This window comes from Carcharhinus amblyrhynchos, chromosome 8 (genome assembly GCF_965287045.1).
Source record: "Carcharhinus amblyrhynchos chromosome 8, sCarAmb.v2.hapA, whole genome shotgun sequence".
In the NCBI taxonomy this organism is placed as follows: domain Eukaryota; kingdom Metazoa; phylum Chordata; class Chondrichthyes; order Carcharhiniformes; family Carcharhinidae; genus Carcharhinus; species Carcharhinus amblyrhynchos.
The window spans coordinates 46,555,766-46,581,379 of record NC_137331.1 but is presented as its reverse complement, the minus strand read 5'-3'; the positions used below and the strand labels follow the sequence as shown (position 1 = coordinate 46,581,379).

The following is a 25,614-nucleotide window of genomic DNA, read 5'->3' as shown; positions in this document are numbered from 1 at the left end:
CAGCACTATTGTCCCGGTTGGGACTTATATATGTTCGTCATAGAGTAGTGGCTTTATTCTGTGTTTAATAATAAATACCATTCCTTTCCAGTTGGGCTTGCTGAGTTATTACACCTGGCCATTTTATTTATTCAATAAACAAGAACCCATGCTGCTTCCTTGTATTTGTACGTGGAATGTGGGCATCATTGGCCAGCCCCTCCCTAATTGCTCTTGAGAAGGTGATGGTGAGTTGCTTCAGTTTAGGTATATCCCCAGTGCAGTTAGGAAGCAAGTTCCAGGCTTTTAGCCCAGCGACAAGTAAGGAACGGAAATACGGACCACGTTTTTCCCAAAAGCGCTGAATTGGTGGGAAAACTATTCTAGATCCCGATTGTTTTGTCAGTTCAGCTTCTCACCTGAATCCCTGCATCCTGTGCACTGCAGAGTTCCCAGTCATGAATATCATTAAAAACCCGGAGGCGGGGGGGGTAGCGATTTGTGCCAGGGTCTGACAGTTCTGGAACTCTGTGCATGCGCAGTGGTCCCAATCTGTCAGTCTCGCCGTTTGCTGGCCAGCTCGATTGCTGGCCAGCCCGGGACCCCGTCAGTGCTGCCCCTCCAGTCCTTCCCCCACGGCCCAATTGCACCCGCCACAGCAATTCCTGGACCAGCCCTGACCACCCCTCCTCCATCCCAGAGTGCCCCGATGTACAGCCCACCCTCCCCAGCAGTGGCGATCCCTCCACCTCCCTCACCCTGGATGGCACTCCCTCTGCTGATCCCCCAGAGTCAGACACCACCCCCCTGGGAGGCAGGCCCCCCTCCTGCAGACCATCCCCACCTCCAGCCCACCCCAATCGCTGCCCTCCTTTCATCCCAGACCGATCGCCATGCAGAATAGCAGCAAGACCCCACCCCACCCCCACCAGTTGCCCCTAGGCCTTGCCCACAATCCACCCTACACCCTTGGCACTGCCTGATGCCTAGTGGGCAGTGCCAAGGTGCCTCCTGGGTGTGGCCACTTTGCCCCTTGAGCACTGCCAGGGGTCACAGGCTGGCACTGCCAGGGTACCCATGCACGGGGGGCACACTCCTGCTGCCCGGCCACCTGGGAGGCCCCGATTTCCCTCCTTCATTCCAAAAGGGTCTCCCGCTAACGCTCCAAATGTGGGGAGCTAGTCTGAACCTGCCGGAATGAAGTACTCCAGGCAGGGTGTCAGGTTCAATTGGGACTGGTAAGTTCCCAAAAATTACATTGAAAACATTTTAAAAATACATTTAAAACTGATTCAAATGACTTACTTGCCTTCCAGCTGGTTTCCAGCATGGTCTGACCGGCGACTGTTCGCCGGCTCCGGGAGATACGCATGCATTCCCGGCCTACGTGCAAATCTCGGATCAAGGTCAGCGACTCGCATCTCCCACTGCAACCTAACAGAAAAGTTGTGGGTCGCGATGGGAGAATCACGGCCATGGTTCCGAGTCAGAGTGATGTGTGACTTGGACAGGAACTTGCAGCTGGTGGCATGCCCCATGCATCTGCTATCTTTTTCCTTCAGTGTGGAGGAAGCCATGAATTTGGAAGATGCTGTTGAAGGAGCCTTGGTGAGTTTCTGTAGTACATCATGTGGATGATACACACTTCAGCCATTGTGCTTTTTCCTGGATGGTGTTGAGCTTTTTGAGTATTGTTGGAGCTGCACACATCCAGGCAGATGGAAAGTACTCCATCAGACTCCTGACATGAACCTTGTAGATGGTGGACAGGTTTGAGAAGTCAGGAGGTGAGTTACTCTCTGCAAAATTGCCAGCTGCTGACCTGTTTTGGTAGCCACAGTATGAAATGGCTGGCTGTATTCTCAAGCCCCTACTATACTCCTTATACACCTATGACTGTGTGGCCAAATTCCCCTCCAACTCGATTTTCAAGTTTGCTGATGACATCATTGTAGCGGGTTGGATCTCAAACAATGACGAGACAGAGTACAGGAATGAGATTGAGAATCTGCTGAACTGGTGTAACAGCAGTAATCTCTCCCTCAATATCAATAAAACTAAGGAGATCGTCATCAACTTCAGGGAGCATTGTAGAGAACATGCCCCTGTCTACATTAATGGGAACAAAGTAGAAGTGGTTGAGTGCTTCAAGTTTTTAGGTGTCCAGATCACCAACAACTAGTCCTGGTCCCTCCATGGTGACACTATAGTTAAGAAGGCCCACCAATGTCTCTACTTTCTCAGAAGACTCAGGAAATTTGGCATGTCACTAACTTTTACAGATGCACCATACAGAGCATGCTTTCTGGTTGTATCCAGCTTGGTATGGCTCCTGCTCTGCCCAAGACTGCAAGAAACTACAAAACATTGTGAATATAGCCCAATCCACCACGCAAACCATCCTCCCATCTATTGACTCTGTCTACACTTACCACTGCCTCGGAAAAGCAGCCAGCATAATTAAAGACCCCACGCACCCCGGACATACTCTCTTCCATCATCTTCTGTTGGGAAAAAGGTATACGTACCAACTGACTCAAGGAGAGCTTCTTCCCTGCTACCACCAGACTTTTGAATGGACCTACCTCACACTAAGTTGATCTTTCTCTACACCCTAGCTATGACTGTAATACTACATTCTGCATTCTTTCGTTTCCTTCTCTGTAAATGGTATGCTTTGTCCATATAGCATGTAAGAAACAATACTTTTCACCGTATTTTAATACATGTGACAATAATAAATTAAATCAATTCAAATCAACATTCATTTTATGGTCAATGGTAACCCTGCAGGAAGTTGTTAGTGTGGGATTCGGTGATGGTAATGCCACTGAATGTCAAGGGGTGATGGTTAGATTCTCTCTTGTTGGATCCAATTATTGCCACGCACTTGTGTGGCCAAAATGTTACTTGCAGCTTATTAGCTGAAGCCTGAATATTGTACAGGTCTTGCTGCATTTGGACATGGACTGCTTCGGTATCTGAGGAGATGTGAACGGTGCTGAACATTGTGCAGTCATCTGCGAACATCTCACTTCTGATCTTATGATGGAAGAAGGTCACTGATGAAGTATCTGAAAACGTTTGGGCTTTGGGCACTACCCTGAGGAACTCCTGCAATGACGACCCAGGACGCAGATGATTAACCTTGAACAATCATGTGCTAGGAATGCCAACCAGTGGATAGTTCACTCCCCCCAGCCCACTGATTTCCGTTGATTTCCATTTTGCAATGACAAGCAACAAAAGAGATCAGCTCGAGAAAAAGGTGTATTAGTTTCAGGTTCACAATAGTTTTCTATGTCTCTGGTTCAAATCCATTGTTCACCTTAAGATATTGATGATGGCCATTAGTATCTCCACAGGTATAACAGGTTTTGGAAGCTCTCTCTCTTTGTTACAAGTCCAGGCTGGGGAGACAGAACATCTACAGCTCCCTTGTTTCATTGATTGTAATGGGCCGACACAGTGATTGGTGTGAGTTTCTGTACAGATAAGGTTTGAGCTTTGTCGTGTAATTACTGTTGGAGGTTTCCAGAACTGTAGCCAACTTACAAATCACATGACCTTTAACAACCATGATTTTGATCTAGCAAATTCCATTTTTAAATAAGCAGGAAGTAACGTTTAATTTTAGCAGTTTATGATCTATTCCCTGTCTTATGGACATGAGAGTTAGCTTTTATTTTGCTATTGGGCCTGAGAGAACACTGTGATGGTCAGTAACAGAGGAAACACAAGGTGTGGAGCAATTTTTGGAAGGGAATTGGCATTGCATTCACTAATCACAGCTGGCTCAGCCAGAAATGGGATGTGTTGGTTGCCTCTTCTGTTCCTCCTACACAACTGTCCACTGTAAACCTGCTATCATGGACCGTACCCTCATGATGGCGGGATTGTGCTAGATAAAGCAAATCACAATGAGTCAGAGTTAGAGGGAATGTATAGAAGTCTAAATTATGGTTATTGTGCAGGATGTGACTGTGTAAAGTGTGATAAATAAAGGTTGGTGAATGGCAGGTGCAGACAGCCACATGGAAGAAACATATTGTGGCGATAATGGAGAACTGGCTCAAAGAAGGGCAGGGTTAAGTATTAAATATTCATGGATACTGGGTATTCAGGAAAGATAGAGAAGGAATGAAAGGAGGAAAGGGGACAGTATTGGTTAAAGAGAATATTGCAGAGCTGGAGAAAGTCCTGGTCTTAGGGTGGGATTTCCCAATCTTTCTTGCCTGTGTAAACTTCTGGTCCCACTGAAGGTGACCCCTCCCCTCCCCGCGGCGGATTCACTGATGGCAGGGTGGGTGAGCCAAACAACACACCATAGACTGGCAGGATCGGAAGATCCCACTGCCACAAATGGTGAGCAGCCCCCACTGCCAGAAAACCCACTGGGGATGGGGCAGAAAATCCAGATCTTAGTTTCTAAGTCAAAGAGTTAAGAATCATAGAATCCCTACAGTGCAGAAGGAGGCCATTCATCCCACTGAGTCCGCACTGAAACAATCCTACCCAGGCCCTAACCCCAGAACCCCACGTATTTATCCCATGAATCCCTCTAACACAAACGGGCAATTTATCATGGCCAATCCAACTAACCTGCGCATCTTTGGATGGTGGGAGGAAACTGAAGCACCCAAAGGTAACCCATGCAGACATAGGGAGAACATGCAAACTCCATACAGGCAGTGACCCAAGGCTGAAATTGAGCCCAGGTCCCTGGCATTGTGAGGCAGCAGCGCTAACCAATGTGCCACAATGCCGCTCCTGAATATCAGGTTTTGTAAAAAGTTATACTTTAAACTGTCTATTCGATTTCAAGTGAGAATGGAGTTGGAGGTCTGGAGGATAGCTAATTAGCACTTCTACCTGGAAAAATGCCCATGTGATTCTATTTGCCATGGAGATGGCCTTTGGTGGGGGAAGAGTCCATGTTACCCAATTGTAGGATCAGATTACAGGGTTTTTCTTAAGATATCCTTGAACTTCACAGTCAAGAATCTAGGGTTCACTTCACAGAATGTGATTGGGAGCTGGGGTTTAGTTTGAAGAGACTAAGTTCGAAACTCTTTAAGCAAGACTAGAAAATTCACTTAGTTTTGGCTAGTGAGAAGAATCTCCAGGGTAATCCTGACTTTACAAGTCAGGTTAGGATTTAGATGTTACCTGGCTGGAAAAGGAAACAGAAAGCGAGCCAGCGGGAGTGGAGGACTATTCTGGACTGGTTTCCAGAGAAAGAAGTGTCCAAGGAAGTGTCAGGGCAAAGTATAACTGAGGAGAGGGATTTTTGTTCATTCTTAAGGGTTAGGTGGAGCTGAATCATGTTGCTTTTATGTTTATTTCTTACGGTACATAGAAGCATAGGAAATAGAAACAGGAGAAGGCCATTCAGTCCATTGAGCCAACACCATCATTCAAGTAGATCATGCCTGAATACAAATGATTTGAGTGGGATCCTTGAAGGCACAAATAAAGCCTTCATTATTTGTCACGCCATTTCCTTGTTCAGAATTTAGGAAGATAGTGAGGTTAACAGTTGAACTTGAGATGAAAACAAAATAACAGACAAATAACAAGATTAGCAAGTGTCTAGAAGAATAATGAGATGTGATTTTCCCAGTAATGTGATTAGTGGGCATCTAGAGAAATTGAGGTGTGAATTGCTTTATCAGAAACATTGCTTACCAGAGATCAGTGGGGCTATACACACGTTAAATTCTAAAGGCAAGGAACTTGAAACACGTAGACTTCCAAATCCACAGGTGAAATATCAAACAGACTGAACAGTATAACTGCTAGAACCCTCATTGAGGAAGGAGGCCAATTTTCCATTCAACAGTCAGAAGGAGGCTGTTTACAGTCATGGTTGATTGTAGATATTCACATCTAAAAGAGGCAGTTTTCTGTCTTTGCTGGACCAGGTAAAGATGGGCAGGATTTCATGGCCTTGCTTGAGCAAGACCGGAAATTCCCACCCGAGGTCAACATAAATTTCCTTTGCCCACTCTGATTCTGCAGCAATGGGCCAGTAGAATTTTGACAGATGTTTTCCCAGACTTGGTCATCTAAGCTGCATTGTGTGGGAACTATTATTTGGATTTGACTTTGAGAATTACTAAAATGGATGTTGTTTGGGAAAAGGGGCGTCTCAGAGAGTTGAGAGAATGTGAATATATTTTGGAAACAAGAGATCATTTCAGATTAGAAACAGTGTGTTCAGTTATTAATATACTTAAATGCCATGGTGTATATTAGCCTATCTTTTTGTGTGTTTTTCTTTTCTTTTACTTTAATAAGTACTCTTTACTAACTGTTTACACAATGACTGGACTGCTACTTCACTGCATTGTATATTGTTCTTCTCATTATTCCAAACAAATATACACCACTATAAATCAATGTTTCATGTTATTCTTGGGAGTTTTAAGTCACACTCACAGGTAACTCCAAGGAAGTTCTTAATATTCTGTGGACTTCAGAAATTTTAGACAGAAGCACAAATCATCAAACGCTTTGAATAACTCAGCTGCAGCCAGCAATCAATCAACAGTTAACCTGAAAGTTGTTGAAGATCCCATTAAATAACATTGGTGAGGGGTCCTTGTTGCTGCTTAATGTAAATTCAACTATGAAAGATTAAAAGAGGGCAATCTTTCTAGTGTTCAGACCACTAGAATCAAATCAGAGTTACACGCTGACATACATTATGATCTGCCTGCACATGCTGTCTGTGACCATGCTAAAACATGTAACAAAATGCCATCCAATGCCTGAAGTGTGGGTACACCGCAGACTGTATTTTGTAGCTAAAATGGTGCCCAAATCCTCAGGTGGTACACTCCCAAAGTTGTGTTATCTTCATGTGAAGTGGGGTTAGTAGTTAAGGACATTTGGACCAGCTTACAAAAACTTAATTCCATCTCTGTATTTTTATCACATGCATTCTTTCCTAGTTTTATATTTACATTATACATTCATAGGTCTACATTGATACAGGAACCTCCCTATTTGAACTTATCATCCTGTAATTATACCCTATTGGCAGTGCTGCCTCTATGACAGCTCTATAGTGAGAGGCTGTAATTATGGCATGACAAGTTTACATGGCGAGTTTCCAGTATAAATGTGGACAAAAGACTCTATCATGGTGAAAGCTGACAGGAGGTCCACAGAAATGAATAGCAGAGCTGTTATTACAAAAGAAAGAAACTGTGAAATTGGGAGTTAAAAATAAACAGCACAGCTATACTTAAAAAACATAAACACTGGGAGTGACACTTAATAAAAAGCACACAACTACTGAGAACTGTTCATCGATGACAGTGCTCTCATTGCACACGCTCCGGAAGACTTCAGGCTACTTAGTGACCTCTTTTCTCAAACCACAGAACACTTCTGCCTTACAATAAGTCTGGCAAAGACAAGAGATTGTGTACCAGCCTGCTTGTGGCCACGAACACCAAGGCTCTATCATCATAATCAATCATTTATTAGTCTATTTATTAGTTTCACAAGTAAGGGCGGCATGGTGGCATAGTGGTTGGCACTGCTGCCTCAAGCACCAGGGACCTGGGGGCGGGGGGGGGGGGGGTGGTTTCAATCTCAGCTTGGGTCAATCTTTGTGTGGAGTCTGCACATTCTCCACATGTCTGCATGGGTTTTCTCTGGGCGCTCTGGTTTACTTGTGACACTAATAAATAAACTTAAAAAAAGTAGGCTTATGTTAACACTGCAATGAAGTTCTGTGAAAATCCCCTAGTCGCCACACTCTGACACCTGTACAAGTACACTGAGGGAAAATTTAGCGTGGCCAGCGCACCGAACCAGCACGGCTTTCAGACTGTGGGAGGAAACTGGAGTACCTGCAAAAACCCATGCAGACAAGGGGAGAATGTGCAGACTTTTCATGGACAGTGACCCAAGCCGGGAATCAAACATGGGATCCTGGTTCTGTGAGGCAGCAGTGCTAACCACTGTGCCACCGTGCCGACCCACCCCTTAATTCAGTTCAGAAGTGCTGACATCCTCTCCAACAACACCTTCTTGGAAGATAAGATTGCCCAACAGCTGTCAAAAGGAAGCTCAGTATTCTGCCATGGCTAGGCAGTGGTTCTCACATCACTTCATGGCAATGAGACATGGGCATATAAAGCAATTAAATGCATTTTATCATCGGTGCTAAAGATCCATTTGCAACATCATGTGGCAAGGAAAAATCTCAAACACTGAATTTCTTGCAAGGCACTGCAACAGGATGCTGATCAGAGTTCAGCTTCACTGGGTTGGCCGTGTGTGTTGCACGGAGGATTCCTGCATATCAAACACGGTATTCTACAGCCAGCTGAGCGGGGGAACCAGAGGACACCCTAATCTCAGATACAAAGACGTTCTGAAAGCGAGCCTCAGAACCTGTAAATTGAACCCCACAGCTTGGATAAAAGCAACCTGGGCAGATGCAAATGGAGAAAACTGTGTCATCATCAATCTCCACATCTGATGAAAAGAAAGTCAGGACAAATGAACAAAGTGAACGGCTGGAATCCCACCCGCCGTGGGAATTGGAGTGGGTGAGTGATGGGCAATGGAAAGATCTGTTGGTCTTGGGTGGGATTTTACAGTTTCTGGATGATTGAGGCCATTAAATCCTGCCCTGTGTCTTCACCCACTCCTCTAACAATGACTTCACATGGAATATCTGCAATCCTTGCAAATCAGCATTTGGTTTACCATAGAAGCCCTGCAGTGCAGAAGTAGGCCATTCGGCCCATCAAATTGGCACCGGCTCATACCCATGCTTAACCCCAACTCCATGTGTGTACCCTGCTAATCCCCCTAACCTATATATCTTTCGTCACTAAGGGGCATTTTGGAATACCCAGTCAACCTAACATCATATTAGGATAATCCTTATTGTGAACAATCGGTCTGCCTACTGAATATTCATCTCTCAAAGTGACAGGAGAATCCATCACTGGGAGCAGTCTTAAAGAAAGCACAGATATTAAAAGATAACAAAAATTTCAACTGTCAGGTCCAGGGATGAGAAAAATACAAAGCTGTGATGTAGGAGTGAATAGGTTATTGTAGCATCATTGTTTAGTGTCATACTTCCATTAATCCAATAAAATGAATGGACTAGCTGAGATACAAAATCCACCAATTAACTTAAATTCAAGGATGAAGCTACGTTTGGCATGAAGAATGTATTTGCTCTTTAATGTCTAACTACGCACAGCTGAATGTTTGCCCAGCATTACATAATGCTACACCTTGTTTGAGAAGCACAACAACATTAGTTTCTCTGAGCAATGCATGTGCCATTAAAGAAAATCATATTTTCCATCCCATGGAAATAAATGAAAAGGAAAGCCTGTTATTATCTGTTAATACAATTGGGTAATTGAGTAGAGTTGAATTAAGTACTCCTTGGCAAACAACTGTGAAGAAAACTTCAATGAATCACTGAATAAAATATAAAGATTGACATTTTTATATAACAGAGTTTTATTTCTGGTTCTTTTGATTCTGTTAACAAACAAAAAGAGGAGGTTCTGCCTTGAATTTTATATTTTTCCAGTGGTTTTGTAAAATCCTTTTTCCTGGAGGACCAACAATTTCAAAATGTCAGTTCCTGAGTTGCTAAACACAACACTGTGTCAAAAGCTGCACTCAATCCAGAGACCAAGGGAAAAGTAATTTGGAACTCCATGTACCCAATGTGCAGCTTAGCTCTCAATGAGGTCAGAAACTTTCCACAACCACAAAGCAAACATCAGCTGGCTCATGCATTAAAGCAGTTCTTGTGTGATATTTACCAGGGCACTGGGTCCAATTGCATTCAGAAGTTGATCATTATTTTGTTCCAGAGATGTAGTCCATTTATTCATTCTCCCACAGGTGCAAACAGACAATTAACTATGTGACAAAATATTTATCTCATTGCTGACATTTTCAGTTAATTGAATATAAAAAAGGTTACTTAGCCAAATATATGGATGTTATTCGTGTTATTACCTGAAATAATTTGCACTGTTTTAAAAGACATGGGTTTTCAATGCCCAAGAAAATATATTATAAACGTTCTATGGTCACCTCGTATCTTATTCATCACAAGTGTGATGATACTGTGCCTTTAAGAAATGTATTTGAGTCATGTTTTTGTGCAGGAATTTGTTTCTAACACCAGTGCACTGGGTCTGTATCCAGCAGCTGTGTATTTTTATTGCAGCACCATAATTGCTCCTAAGTGCTAGAGTGCTTACTTTAATCTGGACTAAGTAAGCAGAGTAAGATGGGTAAAATGGATATAGAGCAATATGGGCCAAATTCAGGCAATTGGGATTAGTTTAACAGTTTGAAAAAAAGGGTGGCATTGACAAGTTAAGCCTCTATGACTTTTTGACTCTAGCAGGGCTTGATTAGGCTGATTGACAGATTGGCTGGAGCTAGGCTACCACAAAGAAATCAAACTCAATCTGTTGCTTGGGAACTTTAGAGAGAGGTCACTTTCTCTATGACTCTTTCTCTGTATGGAGTCGGAGACTGGAATCTGTCACAAAATAAGTCTCTTTCTCTAATGTTTTGTTATTTGGGTGTGGATCTTTCTCTGCAGATGGTTGTATGAGAGCCTGAAGACAGGTTTCCATCTAAATCTCTGTCCAGAGGTGTTGAAAGGTTGGAAGTCTAGCATCCACTTGAGCATATCTGTTTTTGGTGCTAACCGATTCTAGAGAAGGGATTTATATCTATGGAGTACTGTTTCAATTGGAATGATCGAGATAGCTAGCCGTAAAGAATTATAACTTGTCATGGTTTAAGTATTTAAATTGGTAAAAGTTATGCTAATTCTTTTTGTTATATTCCGACTTTGTTCTTAAATAAAGTTTGTTTTCATAAAAGCTTAGTCTGAGTCAATTGAATCATACCCAGACTGGGATACATGCATTCCAATGCCAAAATCATTGAAGTTGGGGTTTAGGCTAACTTCATAATATACCTTGGAGTTCCTGATCCATTCCTTGCTCATTCTAATTTACACTGTTGAACAAATAACTGTAAAATTAACTTTTCATCATTATTGTTTCCCATTGAAACTGACCTATTTCGAATGTCAAGTAAACTTGACTTTCAGCCCATGAGAATGACAACACAGGCTGAAAATCTGAGAGAATTGGAAAACACAATTCTCTCTGGGGGGATTGCAATCCGAGATTTTCCTTGCCCCCTTGCTGGTGAAATTGCGGGTTCATGCCCACAAAGGGCAAGAACCCCATTTCCAAAAATTTGCATGAATTTTAATCTAATAAACAGCTTCCCCTTCCGTCATATTCTCCCCTCTTGTTGTATTTCCAAATCTCCCATTGCCGAAGTGGGAGTGTGGGGGCGGTGGGTGGCCATGTATTTGTATCGGGGGAGGTTGGAGAGCGAGCACTTATGGGGGGAAGGGATTGCCGACAATGATCGGGGCAGGGGGTGGTATTGAGAGGGATATTACCAGCCGTGAGGGGCTGGGGGGAAAGAGGGAGATGATGCCAGTGCTGATTGGGTAGGCAGAGGGGACGCAATGAGAAGGAGTTGCCCAGGATGATCGGGAAGGGGGGAAGTGCGAGATATTTGATGGCAATGACTGGTTGGGGGTTTTGGGAGCCCCTTATACCTCCATGGTGGGTTGTGAGGGCAGAAGAATATTTTTTGCTCTCATCAGGGAACCGTTTAAAAACATTGTCCTGATCTCTATGGAACTGGTTTTGCCGCTGTCTTTAGGCTTCACCCCTCAAAATGATGGTATGAAACACGCCCTCTTGCTTTTTTGACATAGTGTCATAAGATCTGGAGAGAAAACCTGCCTGTTTCTCTGGTTTTCAGTCAGATCCTGACACCTGCCATTTTTTGGTAACATTCTACCCCATATGTCACAATGATGTGACCTGTTCATGAGTGATATCAACCTCAATTTTATCAAATGATCAAACATTTATTGAACTGTTTAAAAAGAATGGTGCCACACATCTGCCAGTGTAATTGGTTCAAAGGGATTGTTACAAGTTGCAAAGAACTTAACCGTGATAACTCTGAAATGGCAATTGACAACAAAAGTGAAGATTTCCCAAAAATCTTTCAGTGCAACTGGTTTCTTCCATCAAAGGTTCATATTGATCCCAACATTGCAACATCTTTCAAACTAATATATTCAAAATAATACACATACTTTGCTCAAAGTCAACATTTGTAATACCAAAATGTCCTAATTAAGCTACAACATTTTAAAATACACTAATTTGAATTCAGTAAAAATCTAGAATTGAAAGTGTATTTGTAGTAGGGCAAGTCCAGGGAGTGTGAGCTGCAACAGGAGAGGAATGAATGGAAGGGATTATCTAGATAGCCTCACTATAATATTCACACTCGCTATGGGCAGACACTTGACAAATTACGAATATCTACATCTCACACAGCACTAAACAGGTGAGATCTTTCCGAGGCTACAGCAACAATGAGACTGTTGGTATCACTTATCAAGATTCCATAATGTACAGAGGAGCCACTGTGCCTCTGGAAAACAAATGAAGTATCAGGGCGATGGGAACAATTAACACACCATTGAAATTGGTTTGCCAAACACAATGCTTTGATTTTGTAAACCGGTGGATAGTATATCTCCAGAAAATGATTAAAGTTAAAGCACACAGGACAATATGTTCAAAACAGAATTGTAACCGATTCAAAGTAACAATAGGATGACCTAACATAAATGCAATGTTATCTAATGTGAAAAAAGGCTGCAAGGACTGATGATGAGCGGAGTAGCTCAGGAGCAAGTTGGAATTACAGCTCTGAGTTGTGCTGTCCCTCATGCATGTTGAATAAAGCTGTTTCTGCTGAAGTTCTACATGGTCTTGAAAGGCTCAGCTCATTAATGCCTTCCAACCGTAATGAAGACCATGAAACCATTGTCAACTGTCATAAAAACCCATCTGGTTCACTAATGTCCTTCAAGGAAGGAAATCTGCTGTCCTAGCCTGGTCTGGCCTACATGTGACTCCAGAACTGCAGCAATGTGGTTGACTCTCAAATGCTCTCCACAATGGCCTAGCAAGCCACTCAGTTCAAGGGCAACTAGAGATGGTCAGTAAATGCTGGGCCCAGCCGGCAATGCCTACATCCCGTAAAATGAATAAATAAAAAAAACCCATAAAATATTTATTGGGAAAAGATTTTCTTTGTGCCACCACGGAATAAAATTGTAAGGTTGTAGTTTACAAAATGGAATGGTCTTCTTTAACATATAAATTACAGGCAATCTTACCTCAGTACATCTTAAGTTTGATATCAAATGTAAAGTTGTTGCCTCAAGGTAAATAGGGACTGAATGTGAAATGTATTCCACAGCTGAGTTACCTAATAGCTCCATCATATGTGAAAAATAACATGTTCAGCAGAAAACATCTGCATAATCTTTTTTCCATTTGGCATTAAAATATTCTAAAAGCACTGTGAGTACTTTAATCTTTAGGCCACTGGCATTTTCCATGCGCATGTCCTGCCTACTGAAGCAATAAAATGGTAATGTTGCTAACTCAACCAGACTTCAATTATGCTTTTTGATGCCGTAATACATTTATTTTATATAAATATTTAAAGGCCGTGATTTAAACTTTGTGCATAAACATATTCAGCATTCTAGATTTTCAGCCCTAAACTCTCTATTAACATTACTTAGTGATAAGGCTTGGCACGGTTTAAATATTGATATTTATGTTGTTGCTATGGCAAAGGTACAATGCAACATGGACTAATAATCAGAAACAAATGGGGCTCAGCTATAAAAGAAACATGGTTTTATGTAGAGAATCATTTTTATTTTCAAAAAGAAAACCCAAATTATTCTTACAAACAACATAGTATCCCTAAAAAAGCTATAGAAAATAATCAAATCAAATATAAATGATTTATATTTCCTCAGTGCTATGTTACTATTTATAAGATACTAAATATTTCACCAACTTCCTATATATGCACATTATTTTACTGTAATCTTTAGATATGTGAATATTTGTAAATGCTTTAATACTTGGGGTGGGATTTTCTGTCCGTGCTCACCCCAAAACCGGAATATTCCACTTGAGGTCAACAGATCTTTGCATGGTCCACCCCACCACCCACTATGATTCCTGTGGCAAGTGGGATAGGAAAATTCTGGCGCCGGTGTTAACCAGAAGGTACTGGGTAACAGTGATCTGAATTTTGCAATAAGTGGTGAAAGAATGGTGTCCATCATGCACTTTGCTGTTGCTGCTCACAAACATTTGACCAGCTTTACCGCAAAGAGTTCCTGTCCTTGGGCATGGTGCTGGAGCATAGGGACCCCTACAGGCCATCTGTGAATAGGGTAAGGAACAGTGAGGCGCTTAAACCAATTAGATAGAAAAATACCCTCACCTACAGTCTAAACCAGGAAATATAAAGCCAGATTCAATTCAAAGACAACATCCACTCCAGTCACGAATTTCTGCCATGTGTCAACATGTGACTGAACAGGTCAATTCTCAAAGTGCAGGGCTGGAGTTCTCCCATCCCACCTGCCATGGGAATTGTAATGGATGGGGGGAGGACCATGCAATGGTCTGTTGACCTCGGGCAGGATTCTCCGGTTTTGTGGGGTTATGGGTCTATGTCCTGAGTGGGATTGTGGTCGGTGTAGACTCGATGGGTCAAATGGCCTTCTTTTGCACTGTGGGGATTTTATGACTTTATGAGATGAGCATAGCCGGAGAATCTCGCCCCAGATCTTTGGGCACAAGGGGAAGAATGTCTCACAGGATCCAGAGTGCAGGATCTGCTTCTTTTTCTTTCCCTTTCTGTCCCAACTCTTCCTCACCATTAAGATATGTGATGGAGCTTGATGATTGTCACCATTTTGAACACTTGGTAACTAGCTCCTGTCAGTTATTAATGTCAATTCTGCCACACCTCAGAAGACTCAGACTAGCTTTGAAGTATTTTGTTTGTCCTCATCTGGAACGTAGGCTGTTTAAGAATTGAGAGAGCCAGACCTCATGGGCGAGACACTTTTTGTCATCCAAGGCACAAGCATCCAGTCCATCATTGTAGGATCTTTGCTTGTGGGACAGGCTTCACAAAAGACGCTAGCAAAAGACATTTATTTGATGGCCTTTCCGCCTAGCCTTCTAGAACATGGGTTGGTTATGATGGAATACCAGTTGGCTAAGGAATCTGGAGGATATGGCATATGAATTGCTGATGGAATTTCGCTATTATTCTTATGGGTCACGGATACCCAGAGCAAGTGTACAGCACAGGGATGTGGTGATAACAACTGCTCTATACACTGGGACTTCTGTTGACTTGGTGATGTCTTTGTTGTCAAACACTGTCTGCTGCAATTTGTAGAATGCTGAGAAGAGGAAGCTAATCTGTTGTTGGATCTCTCTGTCTATGATGGCCTTTTGAAACAGGTAGCTGCCAGGATGTGGAAAATGCTCAACGTATCCCAGAATCGCTCCTTCAACATATATGGAAGGTGGAATATTCGGTTTACCCAGTGTGAGCTGACATGAGTTTTGTTTTAACAACACTCAACGATAGGTTGAGTTTTTTTGTATGAAGAATTGAAGAGCTCGAGAATGCCTTGCAGATCTGGTGTAGAGTGGATGACAAAGCTGTCATCTACAAGCTATAACTGTGCTTATCGATATTGGTCAGTTTAATTTTGCATGGAGGCATCTGAGATTAAAGAGTTTTCCATTCAGTTGGCATTTGACACAGTCATCAGAGGGGATTTGATGTCCACTGAGGTGAATAGACACTGCCATGGAAACTGCATATAGTATAGGGGTTATAGGGGTCATAGTGGTTATACCCCGAACGGATTTTGAAGCCATCTGTTTCAGATCTTCCACTCAAGACAGTTGAAATCTCATAATCAAGCAATTGTAGGATTACAATTAAGTTTTTTGGTCATACCAATCTTTGGAGCCCAATACACAGAGCCCTGCAATTTACTGTGTTTCTGTTGCATAGAAGTTAACATGTTCACATTGAACATGTAAAGTCCTCAGTCGGCAAGAAATATAAATTTTATTAAATGATGTACAGAAAGTGACATAAATATTAGGAAATGCAGATGGGATTAAGAACAAGAGATATAAAAGAGAGAAAAAGAAAAAAATCATTTTTAAAACAAAATCTTCAACATATTTTTTTCCTGAACAAATTAGACTTCGCACTTGTAAAAATATTTTTTCAGAGCCAGAGAGGATGTTCGAAAGTACTTATCACTTATCACATCATTAAAAACTCACTTATCTCTGAATGCACCAGACTTATTTTTTTCAATTGCCTTCAGTGCTGACCTAATGGGAAAATACAGCAAGTTTATGCTACTGCAGTCATTTTAATGTCAAGATTATCAGTGAGGATAGAACAAGATATCTTTGATAGCAACTTCCGGGCTTCTACATTATATTACACATGTATGGACACCAGAATTTGCTGACCTGTTTACCTCATGATAATGGCTTCACAGTAAATACTAATATTGTTAATATCAAAATCTGGACTATCTGTTTTTAACTTCTAGTATTCTATTTGTCATTTACATGTTTCTGCTCAGAAGTACTATCCAAAAACATGTTAGATTTCTTATGTATGCTGACATAACACACCTCTACCTCACCACCACTTCATTTGCCATGCCCACTGATACATTATTGACAGATATGTTGACTGGCTTCCTGTTTAGGCTCAACCAAAATTTCCTTTAATTAAACGTCGGCGACACCAAATCCTTCAGCCTTTGAAGGATTCTGAGCTTTAGGTCTTTAATGACTGCTCTGAAAAAGAATTCAGTAGAGCTCGGAAAGCAAGTCAAAACTCAGCTGAGAAACTTGCGAATAATAATGGGGTATCAAATTCTGAGATAAATGGGTGCTCTCTTGTTCAAAGCACTGCAGAATAAGCAGGAATAGCTCATTTGCAGCAAACATATGCTGAAATAAAATTACAGACAGACAAGCACAGGATTAAGAGCCTTCTAGGACATGGGTTAGTTATGGTGGAATACCAGTTGGCTAAGGACTTCTTTGATTTGATTTGATTTATTATTGTCACATGTATTAACGTACAGTGAAAAGTATTGTTTCTTGATGATGATTGACAGCTTGATTAAAGTTGGAGTTGATACTGGACTTGTTTAACTGTTCAAGCTGTAGTGAGGAACAAAACATTAGAACACTAGCTGACAAAACTATATTCCTCAGGAATGAAATGTGCTAAAACTTACTTGCATTAGTAAAAGACAAATGAAGACAGGAGTCTGGATGCTGGCAATTAGACATGATGTGGATATGCCGGCGTTGGACTGGGGTAAACACGGTACTCACTAGTGTACTATCAAATAAATCAGTTGGACTTAAACCTGGTGTTGTCAGTCTTTTTACTGTGCTGGCAATTAGAAGCAGAGAAAGACAAGTCCAAACTTTGTTCACCTTCCCAGCAACAAATGCAAAGAAAAAGATAAAGGTTTAAAATGCCTCAACTTAAAATGATTCAAGATATGTAATATGAACGGTATGCAAAGGAAGATATGGAAAGGGATCTTTTCAGATCTCCCAGGGTAAAGAACTTGATTACCCTACATTACGAGCCATTCTCCTAGAGAAAGGTTGGTATTAATTCTTTATCCAATAAAATTGCCTGTTTTAGGAGCCAATTAAATTATTAAAATGATAAAGTCTCACTTGATTCTTGACCTTTCAAGTCTGGAAAAGAAACTCCTTCACTCACTACAAATTGAATTTACTATCTGACCATTAATTCAGGCTGCATCAAAGTGCCCACAAAACTGGCATCATTTTCAGTCTGACTCGGATTCCAATGCTCCATCCTTTTGATCATCAAACTCTCTTTCTTTTTACCTGTGTTATAACACCCACACCCAGCCCTGTCTCAGTCCGTCTGTTTTTGCAATCCACAGCATATCTGTTTCTACATGCAGTATTGACTAATCCCATGCCTCTCAACTTACACCCTCATTAAATCTTGGCTAATTAAAAATTCTACTGCCCACTTCTTCATGTGGACCAAGTCATGTTCACCCATTATTTCTGTGCTTATTGACCTGCATTGGTTTCCACTCCACCACTGGTTCATTTTTAAAATTTCCACCCTTGATGGTCTCATCCCTCCCTATCGCTGCAACCTTTACTAGCCCACAATTCTTCAAGAACTATGGGCCAGATCTTCCAACCAGCAGCAATGCAAGACCAGGAAATTATTGCATGCCGACCTTTTTGTGCCCTTTCAGCCAGAAGTTCCAATCCCAGTTGAAATAATGAAGCCTTGGCCAGGAGGAGACTGGTGAACAGGAGCAACCTCGAGGATGCATCCCCTTTTTATGACACCAAATGCCATATTCAGATAGGTTTTTAAAGGTCTCAAGATTTTCAGTGGTGTTGATGTGTGGATTGGAGGGTCAGGGGGTAGACAGGTTGGACAGTGGGTCGTCGGGTTGGCTGGACAAGGAGTAGGCAGTTTGTAGGGTGGGTAATTGAGTTGGGAGAGGTGGGTGGTTGGGTGAGGGAATGGATAGATCAGTCAGGAAGTGGGTAGTCAGGCTGGATTGGGTCGGGAATGCTTGGGAGTGTATGGGTGTGTTTATGGGGAGCGGTGGGTTGCACCGGAGATAAAACAGTGTGATGCTATATAAATATGACATTTGATTTTAAAAAATTATGTTTTGGAACTGTCTCTTTAATTCCAAGTGAAATAAGTAGTGAGGAAGGTCATCTGATCTGCTTTGAATTCTGTCTGACAATAAGCCTGTGAGGCTTGGTAACTATGAGGACAGTAACTGGAAGCAAAGTGTAAAATGCACACTGAAAACAAAGGCAACATCAGCTATGCTGACTGTGGATAGACTTACAATCTCCAAGTTTTGGACAAAGAGGGAGAGATGACGATCTCACAGAGAGACTAAAAGCTGCAGTGTGACCAGCAGAGAGGAGGGTGTGTTCCTTCTCTCAGCTACTGAGCAGAAATGCAGAAGGAAAGATCTCTGGTCAAACAGACATCAAGGCTGGAAATTCCTACCCAAGGTTAACGGACCTTTGCATGGTCCATGTCTCATCCACTATGATTCCCATGGGATGGGAAAATTCTGTTCTTATGTCAATCTGAGGAATCCGGAAAATTTGTCCTGGCCAAGAGAGGAATGAATCATGGAAGTGGGCCTTACTGCAGATGTTCAGTTTAGATTTTCTCTGGAAACTGAGAGAAGTGTCTTTTGACTGTCACTTGACATTACAACTCAGCAAAACGGTGAGAACTGAACCCATCGGTAGCTGTGAGTGATTGTGGATAGGTTCCTGTAAGAATTACAATTCTGTTGAGAGCAGGCAGTGAAGTATAAATGTGGTGGGTTGTCTAAAAAAATTGAAAAGGAGGTAGCTTCTCTGTAGTTTAGAGTTATATTGTTTCGACAATGTTGCTTTTAACTCACTTGTGGCAGTAAAACTCTTCAAACTTGAAGACCTTCACTGGGAGCCGCAAAGGCAAGTGAGGCCAAACGTTTGCGACCTGAGCTCACTTGTAATATTTAAATTCTATTTTAAATAGAGTTTAAATATTACAATCAGCTTCGTGCTCGATTGATCTCTCCAGCTACTCAGTGCCAGTAAGATCATGAGAGACAAGAAATCGGGCACAAATCCAATTTTTCAGCTCTTTAGCGATCTTACCCCTCTCCCCACCCATCAACCAGCGGAGTGAAATGGTAAAATCACCCCCAAAATCTTTCTATGAGACTCTTTCAGTCAGTCACCATGAATTCAAATCTCTTGTCTAAAGTTATCAGTCTCAATGGGGCTGGTAACAATAACAATTTTCGAGTACATATCTGGGTGAAAACACATATCGATCCTAGTTTTCCAAAACTGAGGTCAGCGTAAAGGATATTTGCGAAGAGTCCCAGGTAATGCAAATCAGCTCATTGGCAGTTCAAGCTTCCCATGTAATTACAGTGCATGTGTGTGCTTCAGGACTCCTTATGTTCAGTACACTGCTGCTCCCTATATCAAACAATCTGATCCATCACCTTCTCCCCTTGGACCCTTCCTCACTTCCTGCATCTCACCCCACCCTCAATGTCGTCTCTTAACTCTCTTCTCACCATCTCTCCACAATTCTTTCCTCTCTTAGTATACTACTTAAATCCTATCCCTTAAGCTTTTAATTACCGGTTGTAATGTCTTCTTTTGCTCCTTGGGAATATTTAAACTACAGTATTATACTGTTCTGAATTGCCATGGAGTAATTCACTACATGTGACATGATACTCAAAAATGGAATACAAATACAGTTGCTGCTGTTATTACTGATTGCTGAATCTATCAAAATATAGTGAACGCTCAGAATTTTAAAAGTCATGGTTTGACTGTAATGTTGTCAGTTCCTGTTTCCAAGACATGTTCCTAAAATAAACACAATGCCAAGCAACATCAAGATGCAGTACTATAAAATAGGAGATCATCTCTGTCACTTTCATCTTATAGGCTCATTGCTATGGGGAGACTAGAAGTGGCCTTATAGAAATCAGATAATATCAATGGTGCTTTAATCAAACAATCCTCATGTTCAATATAATACTCAAATATGAGCAGTATTTGCAGGGGCCTGAAAGGTTATGCCTGAAACAAAATTCAGAAAAGCCATATAAAGAGAGCAAAACAAAGTGGAAAGAACAATGTCCCTAATTGAAAGGCAACATGGTCCCAAAAAAGCTCTCGCTGGTTGCATTTCACGGACCCATCCTTGCTCTGTGTTGCGAATCTTATACTGATTTTACTTCTCCATCCTCCCAATATGCTAAATAGTTCTTGTCAATTTTCTGGCTTGAAAAGGCTAGTTTTCATTATCTACCACACAATCAGAAGAATGCTTTGGAGAAAGTGCAAAGAAGGTTTGCCGGGATGTTGCCTGGCCTAGAGGGTTTTAGGTATAGAATTCCTACGGTGCAGAAGGAGGCTATTCGGTCCATTGAGTCTGCAATGACCACAATCCCACCCAAGCCCTATTCATATAATCCCATACATTTACCCTATTCGCCCATCTGACACTAAGGGGCAATTTAGCATGGCCAATCCACCTAACCAGCACATCTTTGGACTGTGGGAGGAAACCGGAGCACCCGAAGGAAACCCACACAGACATGGGGAAAATGTGCAAACGCCACACAGACAATGACTCAAGCCGGGAATTGAACCCGGTCCCTGGCACTGTGAGGCAGCAGGGCTAACCACTGTGTCCACTGTGTCTCCGTGCAACCCCACCCCCCGCACCCCCGCCCCCCACCCCCCACAACACTCTCAGGAGAGATCAGATAAATGTTTCCTCTGGAAAGACGTCTCCAAAATTATGAGAGGCAGAGGTAGGGTGTGTGGAAGTTAGGCTACAACAATTGTGAAAATTAAAGTTCCATAATTGGAAAAAAAACTGTGTGAAGTAATGAAAAATAATTATTTGCAAACACAACCTTCAGTAAGGCCAACACTGACGCATGCAGGATAAGCAAGTATGTCTAAAACATTGTTCCATAAACACGACATTCCAGGTTAGGACAGCAGGATGAAAACAAGGAACAAGTTATCTCAGCGATTACCAAATAGCAAGATGTGGGGGCATATTATGCTAACGAAGGATTGATTTTCTATTGGATAAGAAAAGGCAAAATGGCTGTGCTGTGGTTGGTACATATGTATGTCAATGAAAGATGTGAAAAATCTCTTATTCCTGATTTGCTGTAATTGACTATAATTGCTGAGCTGGTTCTCTGTGACCCCAGAACCGCACTGGGCATTCAGTGTTGACTGTTTGCAGGTTCTCTTTGTGCACAAGTAATTAAAGACCTTGCATTGGAGGTATGGCATCCAGCACTGTTTGTGTTAAGAGTGTGGCTTTGGATTGCTGTTACCCAAGAGAATGCCAACAGTTAGAGGCTTTTTCCCAGGGTGGAAAGGTCAACCACAAGAGGGCATAAGTTCAAGGTGAGACGGGGGTAATTTAGGGGTGGTGTGTAGGGAAAGCTTTTCACACAGCAGGTGGTAGGTGGAACACACTGCCAGTCGAGGTGATGGAAATAGGCATGTTAGCAAAGTTCAAGGCATATCTTGATAGACACATGAATGGGAGGCGAACAGAAGGATAGTAACTCAGTATGGGCAATAAGTAGTGGGTCTAAATAAGGATTAGGAATTGGTGTAGATTTGGTGGGCTGAAGGGCCTATTCCTGCACTGTATTGTTCTTTGTTCTATATCAGAATAAGAGAGTTAGAAATTGTTCTCAGAGGAGTCAGACAATTTCAGCAGTTATGTACTTTTGAGGTTGATCTGTTGTCTGTAGTTAGAGCTGTGAGGGACAAGGGAGAAAATTGGTAGAGTTGGAGCAATAAAGTTCAGAGGAAAGATTAATCGCAGTACTATATACAGGCATATACATATATCCATCATAAAGGTGTTTTTCAACTCCCTTTTAATAGTATGGGTCACATTTCATGGAAATTGCACCATAATTGAATATAAGGCACACTCTAAGGAACAAAATACTGCCACTAGAACAGATCCATAATCCAAATGTCAAGATATTTTGTTTTGGAAATGAATGTCTTTTGACAGAAGTGCAATAATGTAATTTAGACACCAACATTTCACCTCTGGGATCTGAATTTCAATGCAGGCAATAGTGATGACATTAAAGTTTCATCTTTTGATGTATTTCAGAATCTTAGATAATATTATTGTGGGTAGCCTGAATCTGTTTACCAGTGGGCATTGAAGCCATAGCAAAAATTTGGCACTAAATTGGAAATCTCATTCGAACAGGCCACAGAAATGGAAGGAATGAGAAATGGAAAATCTGATACTGTTACAGCAGTTGGTTGAGATTTTCTGAGGCTGAGATTTGATCATGTTGCCAGGGGAGTTCAGAGGCAGCTTCACTTTGTAACTAACCCCTCCAATACATGACCAAGATATGTCTGATGTTAATTCTGGGTGCTTGGAATGAGCAGTATGGCAATTCCCAACACTAACATCCTCCAGCATGATTTTCAGATAAGTGAAATAAAAATAGTATGCAATTTTTGAATGGCTATAATTCCAAACACCTCCCTGCACTAGCCTTAATTAGCGATCCCATAATGTTGAGACTGTCATACCAGGTAATTTATGGAATTTCAGTAATATCTAGAGGTTCTCATCATGCGTGCTCTTTACTTTCTAGCATACAAGTGTAAATTTTACATTATTTCTTACATGTTTACTGAAAAGTGATAAATAGTTAAGTATAATGTCACTTCTAAGCATTTAATTACAGAAATATGTCTGCTTTAGTTTTGTATCTTCTCTGATCTGCTACTTAAAGAATTAATAAGCAAATCCCAATTACAAGCATGTCTATAGTGCTAAAATATATGCTCAATTGGAAAAAAAACACAGACCCTCACCAATACATTCTGCAGATTGGACTGTAAAACAACTCATGAAAAAAATAGCTGAAATACAGCATTTTTGGCCTTGAAATTACAATGGGTGTCACATTGCATTAGAATTAGGGTATTTCAAAGTCTTATTTGAAAGCCAGCAATTGCTTCAGTGGCAAGAATCAAAATATAACTGTCAGACTGATTGAATGGAAGTATTCAGCTTGTGGTGACTACTGAGATCAAGTGGGAAAGCGGCTTGGAGAGAGCAGTTTCAATGTTATTCTAGGATAATACTAGTCTACACGGCACATGCTGCATATTAGTGCAGTTTAGGAAACAGACATGTCACGAAATCTGGCGGTGCCTTCCGACGGGAATTAGGAGTATTGTTCAAAGATTGTCGAGGGAAAGCTTTGCCCTGCATGCCAGCAAATGCTCGGCTTAACACCTGATTTTTGACAATTGGTTTAAAAGCTAAGGGAAAGTTCTGCCTCCAAGGCAGTGTGCGCCATTGACTGGGGGGAAAATAACATTGGTTCCCAGCAATAAATATGTAGTGCACATAGCGTTATGCATTTATTATATTCTGTACATTTGTAGTTGCAAAAAAAAATGTAGTTAATTAACACAAGGCAGTAAACTCACCCTGACGGATTGAGTCGGCTTTAGTGGAACAAGTGATTTCTGATGGGGACTGGCATTTTGCACAGTGCCTCCGGCATTTCTGGTGCAGGGAGCAGTATTAAACCTGCTAACTACAGATTATACAAGATTATCACGCTGTGATAAATCTTTCAGAGAGTCAGTGCAGACGCGATGGGCCGAACAGTCTCCTTTACTGTAGGTAATCTATGGATCCAAAATTGCGGGAACTTGGTTAAACACTCCCCTACCACCACCCCCCCCCAACCCCGCCAAATCCAGACTGGATTCGTGTTATATAGTTCAGTCATTTCTTATTTTAACTTTGGGTAGGAGGGGGACTCCCCACAGTCACACTGTCAATAAACAGAATTAAAGATATTTATTCTACAGCACAGCATCGCAATTTGTACACAGCTCAGTAAAAAAACACAAATCCTGACAAGCAAAAAACACTCAGTTAGCTCAGTTAGATCTTATCCTCTCAATTTATAAAAAAAGAAAGCTCCTTGGACCTTGACATTTTGTCCAGATTTTATCCAGGAACCCGGTTCACATTGATACGAGTGGGGATGAGAATAAAAATAAAAGACTTGCCTTTTGGTGTCAAGCAAATGCCGTCCTTCTGCCTCCAAAATGATCAAACCCCTGATCGCAGAAGAATAATAACACAAACAAGCAAAAATAAACAGCAGGAGCAAAGAGCAAGGAATAAGTTTGGCAATATTGAACGCTAAACAATTTGTTTCTGAGCTGAGCGAGGAGGTTGCAGACAGTCAGTGAAGCTGGTTGGTGCAGGAGAGAGAGAGAGAGAGGCTGCTGCGGATCAGACAGGGATCCGATCTGACAACCTCCAAAATAATCCAACCAGAATAATCCAATGGAGGAGGGAATAAGAAAAAAAAATAGCGGCTCCTTCCTCACAGCAAACCGCGACCTTCTGCTGAAACAAATGTGGTAACTGCAGGGGCTTTGGGCATGCGAGTAGCTGGGGGGTGACAGTGAGGAGAGGGGATGGAGGGCGGATGCTGAGATGTGGCTGTCAGCTTCATTTATTTCAGCAAACTAAAACATCAGCACCCACTGTTAAGGTGAGCAGCCCCCCCACTCCCCCAGCAGGCTGAGTATTCTGTCTGCGGTATCACATTTACAAATATTACTGGCTGAATATCTGCATATAGATGTGTGTGTGTTTCCCTTGCAATCTTGTCAACAAGGATCTGACACATTTTGGATCTCGCCCACTCTGTGCTTGGAGCCAACTGGACATTTGTTGACAACAGTTATGCTGAACCTTTCCAAATCTCCACTTAAACCTGGTATGAAACTGCCAGGAAGGTGGAAATGACTCATCTTTTTTCTCCCTCTGCCATTAATATTATGGACACCTGAAACAAAGCCAGAAAACACTGCAAAAAACCTGGAAGGCCCTGCCCCACATGATATGGGTGAAGTGAACACATTATACAAGGGATCAAGCGGATTGAAATGA

The 25,614-nt window shown here is 41.8% G+C and overlaps 1 protein-coding gene across 3 annotated transcripts in view; it reads right to left on the bottom strand.

Moving 5' to 3' along the window:
- LOC145346578 (syntabulin-like) overlaps window positions 1–24,976 on the bottom strand; it is a 111,127-nt gene extending 86,151 nt beyond the window's left edge. For all 3 annotated transcript variants that reach the window (XM_080194004.1, XM_080194005.1, XM_080194007.1), the window contains exon 1: window positions 24,720–24,976. The gene's annotated coding sequence lies outside the window, so the exon portion shown is untranslated. The remainder of the gene's footprint in view (window positions 1–24,719) is intronic.
- Window positions 24,977–25,614: the final 638 nt, after the last annotated feature.